Source organism: Pyrus communis, chromosome 9, assembly GCF_963583255.1.
Source record: "Pyrus communis chromosome 9, drPyrComm1.1, whole genome shotgun sequence".
NCBI lineage: Eukaryota > Viridiplantae > Streptophyta > Magnoliopsida > Rosales > Rosaceae > Pyrus > Pyrus communis.
This window is the reverse complement of record NC_084811.1, coordinates 21,713,103-21,719,209: the sequence shown is the minus strand read 5'-3', so window position 1 is coordinate 21,719,209 and position 6,107 is coordinate 21,713,103. Positions and strand designations below refer to the sequence as shown.

Genomic DNA, 6,107 nt, shown 5'->3' with positions numbered 1-6,107 from the left:
CCTGCAGAATTCAAAATGATTAGGACAATGATCTTGGCAAGGGATACAACTCTATTTTTAAAAGATTTTAGGGCACAACTTCTTGTTGCAGAAAGGAGCATTGAGTCCAAGATGCAATCTTTGTCAAGTTCTATGGTTGCAATGTGTGTCCAAGGTGAAGGATCTAACTCTCATCGATATCAGGGCTATGAACATGGTGAAAGCTCAAATACACAAGGGTGCAAAGAGGATACAGTGGAGGAAATGGATATTCTGGCAATAGCTATGGAAATGGAGGTTCAGTTTAAATGGTTACTCTAAGTCGAATTGGGTTGGAAATATCAATTTGAAGTCTTATGTGTCACCAGAGTGATATATATGCTCAAGATGAGTACATATTACACTAAACTTTTATTACAGATCTGATAATGGGAGTGTACAGAGTTCTGGTCTTATAATGTGTCAAATTTGTGAGAAAAAAGGGCATACTGTTCTTAAATGCTATCATAGGAACAACTATGCCTACCAAGGTAATCCACCACCATCTTCTCTTGCTATGACTGCTCAGACAAACATTAAGTCAAACGCAGCTACTGGTTTAGTTTTTTCAAATGAAAATGGACACGGTTTTTTCTCCTGAAGATAATTGGATCATTGACACAGGGGCTACTCATCATATGACTGCTAATCTAAACCAAGGGCATGCATAGTCCTTCGTTTCTCAAGCATTGTTACAATCTAAAGCTTGGAAATCCAAGCTTAGATTGAGGGGGAATGTTGACTATACATCTATGACTCATCTATGCCAGCTCATCAGTCCACCTCATCATTCCAGCTCAGCAATAGTTAGTTAGACAGCTAAGAATGTAGGTGCATTGTTATAACTGTTATCGAATTAGTTAGTTAAATAGCTTAGGCTGCAAGCTAGTCATGATGCCTATATAACAGGTCTAAGACTATTGGCACTACCAGTGTTTGTGGTATTTAAGTTCCTCATAAGTCCACCTTAAGGCATGCAATACCCAATTCCTCTTTCACCGCTGCCATTCACGCTTACTATCTGAAAATTTGATGACTGAAGTTGTCCATTAACAAGGCTAAAATTACTCGAAAGGCCTTTGAATATTGTACTCGATAGCGCTTAAACAAGTTCAGGACCATTTTGAGAGAACCCTAATCTTTCTAGAATAGTATTATTGGAAGTGCTGCGAGCAATATTGTTTAACTTTTGGAAATTGAAGTTTGTAGTAGTCCCAACCTTCTCAATTGCCATGACCAGTGCCCAAACAACATCATAAGCCCACAATCCAAAAACATCCAATCTAACATTTAGGATAGGAAGATTGTCTTTTTGGAATTTCCTTTGCCATCTGACTCTGAAGTTTTCAAGATCTTGCGTTTTTTCAACATAAGTTTTTACACCCAACACCCCTTGAATGTTATCTAGGATTGAAATATTTAAGGAACCAAAATAGTTAGTCATCCCATGTGTAATTATCCAAACATAACCCTCAGCCATCATGCCCATCTCTTTTGCCTTGGCGAAAAGTCGAGACCCAATAGACGGCAACATATGTACTATGAACACGTTGGTTTACATTGTCATTAGCTCATAAAGCTTTGAAGCAATTTGTTCATCAGTGGCTGTTGGAGGAATTATGACACCCCAGTATGGGATACGACTTATAGTGCAAATTTGCACTCTGGTGACACATAAGACTTAAAATTGAAAAAATGATAATAGGGTGCAAATTGAAAAAATGACAATAGAGTGCAAATTGACTTTTTTTGCCTTTCAAAGGCAGTCATGCGGATACCTACTTAACGGAAGAATAGATGAAAAATTAAAAAAAAACATTAACAGTCGGGTGCAAATTGACTAATTATGAGAGTTGAGGGGGAATTGGCCAAAATTAAAGTTAAGGGAGAAAATTGGCCAATAATCACAAGTTCTGGCGGTAAATTGATGAATACCTCAACATAATATTTGCCACTGCTTACTATATCTAGAGGCACATTAATTGATTGGTAAATCTCACCATACATGTTACTAGATGTTAAGTTTTGAAATCCCAAGCATGATTATTAAGAGATAGAGCAGTTTCACTGCAAAATATTCTAGGTCGTTTCCATTTGGACTTTTCATTCAAGATGTTATATATAGTTGTTATTTAGTGCCATGGTCTAGTGATATTCCTATTCACTTGTAAGTAAAACGTCTTAGGTTTGATTCCATCCAAAGGCAAATTCCAACCAAATTACTATGACTAACCCATTGTGAGACTTAGCCTATTCCCAGAACTCTTAAGTAGATTCGGATGTATTAAAAAAAGATGTTACAAATACATGAAATCTATTTATTTCACACTTAAGCTCTTGTAATCGATGAACCTCAGCATACCCCTGGTTTGTGAAATCTATTCATTTCACACTTATTCATATCTTGATTTTTTTTATCTTGTGCATGTAGTCCGAATAAACAAAAATAAAATATTTTTTAATGATCCAATACTTAAATTAACGGAAAAGGTTACATTCCAAGTTTAGAAAGTTAGGTTTGATATAATATTTATGCTAAAACGAGTTTCTAAAAAGGGTGCTCGTTTACGTATTTTTATTATATTTCAATAATTTTACACTTATTAATAAATTTCATAATCATATTACTTTGTCATTATCATATAAAACTAAAAAAGTTTTCGCTTTTTTGTTGCGAAAGTTGCTCGATAGTGAAGTAATATTTTGGCACATGACAAGTAGTTTGTAATAGTTCTAATTTAAATAATTTATCTCCCATTCCGTTATTTTTAACATACTACATAAATACCAAAATTTTGAAACTCTCTTATTTAATACCCCATAGCAGTTCAATATGTTGCTTGTTTAGTTTTAAAGGCAAATACGTTTTTTTATTTTTAGAATGACTTGTACTTTTACCTTATGCCTTATAAGTATTGAGCCACATGCCTTAAACTTCAACTCCATTAAATACATTATTCTCTCAGAAAATCAAAAGTTATTCTTTCTTCGAAGCATGGCCGGAATAAACATCTTTCCAATTGTGGTAGTTTTGTTTTTGGTGAGTAACACATTTCTGATGTTGGAGGCAATAGATGAGAAGGCATTAGCTGAGTGCAAAAAACATTTCTCCATAAAGTATGCACACGATGCATACAACTACATTTTTCACGGACAACCGATTAGTGACACAAGTTGTCGGGCTATTGTGGCGGTGGGAAAAAAATGTCATGATACATTTTTGGATTGGACTCTTGGGGGAAGCACTGGAATAAGAAGATCTAAGGCTTTGGCAAGGGGTCAACAACTTTGGAATCATTGTGTTCTAACTACTATCGCACCTGCTTCTTCTTCCTATTAGAAGATGAACTATATTGCTCCCTAGCTAAATATGTGGTGAATATTTCATGATCTTAAATAAAATTTCAAGCCATTTTCTTTCATGCATTAAATTGTCTTCACCTTATTACTTTAAGTTCTATGGCATTAATATTTTTGTTGGTAAAATGAACATTAGTAAATATTAAAACAACTTCCTCGCCGATTTTGAAAAATTCAAGTAATTTTACCCCAATAGATCAATTTATACTTTTTAACCTTTATCCAGGTTTTATATTCCATTATTGTAACAACAATCCCTACTGAGTGGTTAGGAAGATTGATAATGTCATCCAAACACCAATTTTAAATCCGAGAACAAAAGAAATTATTCAAAAAGTAAACCAAAATGTATTAGGGGGTTCAACCAATGTGGCCTTCCAAGTCAAATTTCTGTCTTCATATTATTGGAGCAATTTCAAAAAATATGAAAATAATAAGACAAAATGATACTAATTAATTTGATTAGTTGGATTACAATTGAAATTTAGTGAAATAGATTAAATTAAATATATTGATGTTTGGACGTCTTAAATGACTCCTAAAATAGCTTCGAATTAGTCAAGCTAATAGGGCAAGAACCTAGCGGGTTTACTTTTAGAGGATGAAATTTATTTAACATAATATTTGCCAATGCTTACTATTAGAGGCACGTTAATTTATTAGTAAATCTTGCCATACATGTTGTTGGATGTTAATTTTTGAAATCCCAAGCATGAATCTTAAGAGATAGAGCAGTTTTACAGCAAAATATTCTAGGTCATTTCCAATTGGACTTTTGATTCAAGATGTTATATATAGTTGTCACTTAGTGCTACCGTCTAGTGATATTCTTAAGTAAAACACTAAGTGTTTTGGTCTAGTGATATTCCTAAGTAAAACGTCTAAAGTTTGACTATCTCCAAAGGCAAATTCCAACCAAATTACAACTGTTAACCCATTGTGAGGCTTAGCCTATTCCTAGATCTCTTATGTAGATTGGGATGTATTAAAATAAAGATGTTATATCTAGCTGTTGTAGACATGTAAATTTCGTTGCATACATATGATGTATCACAATTGAACAAGTCATCAATGACATGTGGCACAAATCAAGCGAAGGGGAAGAAATCTCCTTAAAATCGACAAGGGGCCCAAATTGCTCCCAAAATCGAAAAGAAAGTTAAAGCATCTTCACAAAACAAGCAAGAATTGAAGATTACCCGCAAAATAAGCAAGAAGACCCTATAATTCGGCCAAGCAAGGGAAAGTGGCTGAAATTAAGATACAAAACATGCCTAAATTCTCCCGTGGACAAATCAAGACACAAATCAAAGCCAAATCCACCCAAAGGCATGGCTTTGGAAGTCTATAAATACAAGGTCCCAAGATAAGGATAAGGTCGACAATTTCTACATTCAAGGCCAAAATTCTCACAAAAGGAGAACCTCTGCCAAATCTTTGAAGACTAATACACTACCAAAGCTCTCTTCGAAGAACATTCAACCAAAGCAGAAGCATTCTTTCTATCGAAGTCGAAGCTTTCTTTCTAGCGAAGTCGAAGCATTCCCTTGAAGAATCAAGCACTTATGTTGATTCCTTCAAGACTTTGTTGCAAGCTCAAAACTTGTAATGACATTTGATTCAAGATCAAGTTGCCAAGACCCTTGAATCAACGAAATCCTACATAAACATCACCTTTGCCGCAACCCTAAACCTAAGCTGAAAACTATCCACACATTGTTTCAAGCACAAAACTTGAAGCAATCGTTCAACCGTTCATCTGAGATCAAGTCATCACGACCCTTGGATTGACAACCTACGCACCTACATCAAATTTGAAGATTGAATCAGAGGAAAGTTCTAAATAGAGATTGTAACCCTACAAATTCATCAATACAAATCTACTTTATACACGTGTTATTGTTTCATTTGATACAGAATTTTCGTGTTTACAAATTTGGCACGCTCAATGAGACCATCTCTGCCTCTCATCTTTGTCTTCAAATCCATAAGAAACACACATGGCATCAAGAAAGGATCAAGCTATTCCTGTAACCAACGCGAAGAACAAGAACATCCCTGTTGCAAGTGGTGGCACTTTAGTGTCATAACCCGAAGCAAGGTAAGAGCTCTATCTGTCATACCTTTTACCCCTACATCAACTCTGTCAAATGAGCAAGAACACTTAAGGCACGAGCCCATGATCACCCTGGCCCCACTAAGGGCTCCAAGGGAAGAAATCCCGATAAGGTACTCCAAGTCGTTGACTTTCGATGCCGACTTAAGCAGCAGCTCGTATCCCGTAGCCATACAAGTCATGACTACTGGTGCAACTTTAATCGAAGAGCAGCTGGCATAAATGAGCAAAGTAATCACAAGGCTAACAAGGACTATGTATGAAAAAGACTTACAAATTGCTACACTCATCAACTATCTGGAGGCGTAGCACGACGAGAAAGCTGACCCAAAGCTTGATCCACCAAAAGAAAAAATTGACGAAAATAAGGAGCTTTCGATAGATAAAGCTAAGGAGAAGGTGGAGGTGGACCAAGCTGCGACGTTCATAGGATCTTTCTCTATCCAACAGCTGTAAGATATGATCATAAGCATCATTAAAGCACAGTATGAAGGAAGCTTACATGACTCCGTGCTGTACTTAAAGCCTTCCTCCAAGAAGATTGATGCCTTAAGGATGCCAAGGGGTTATCAGCCGACCAAATTCATGCAATTCGATGGAAAAGGCAATCCTA

The 6,107-nt window shown here is 35.8% G+C and overlaps 1 pseudogene; it reads right to left on the bottom strand.

Annotated features, from left to right (window-relative positions):
* Window positions 1–916: 916 nt before the first annotated feature.
* On the bottom strand, window positions 917–5,676 carry LOC137744509 (glutamate receptor 2.1-like; annotated as a pseudogene).
* Window positions 5,677–6,107: the final 431 nt, after the last annotated feature.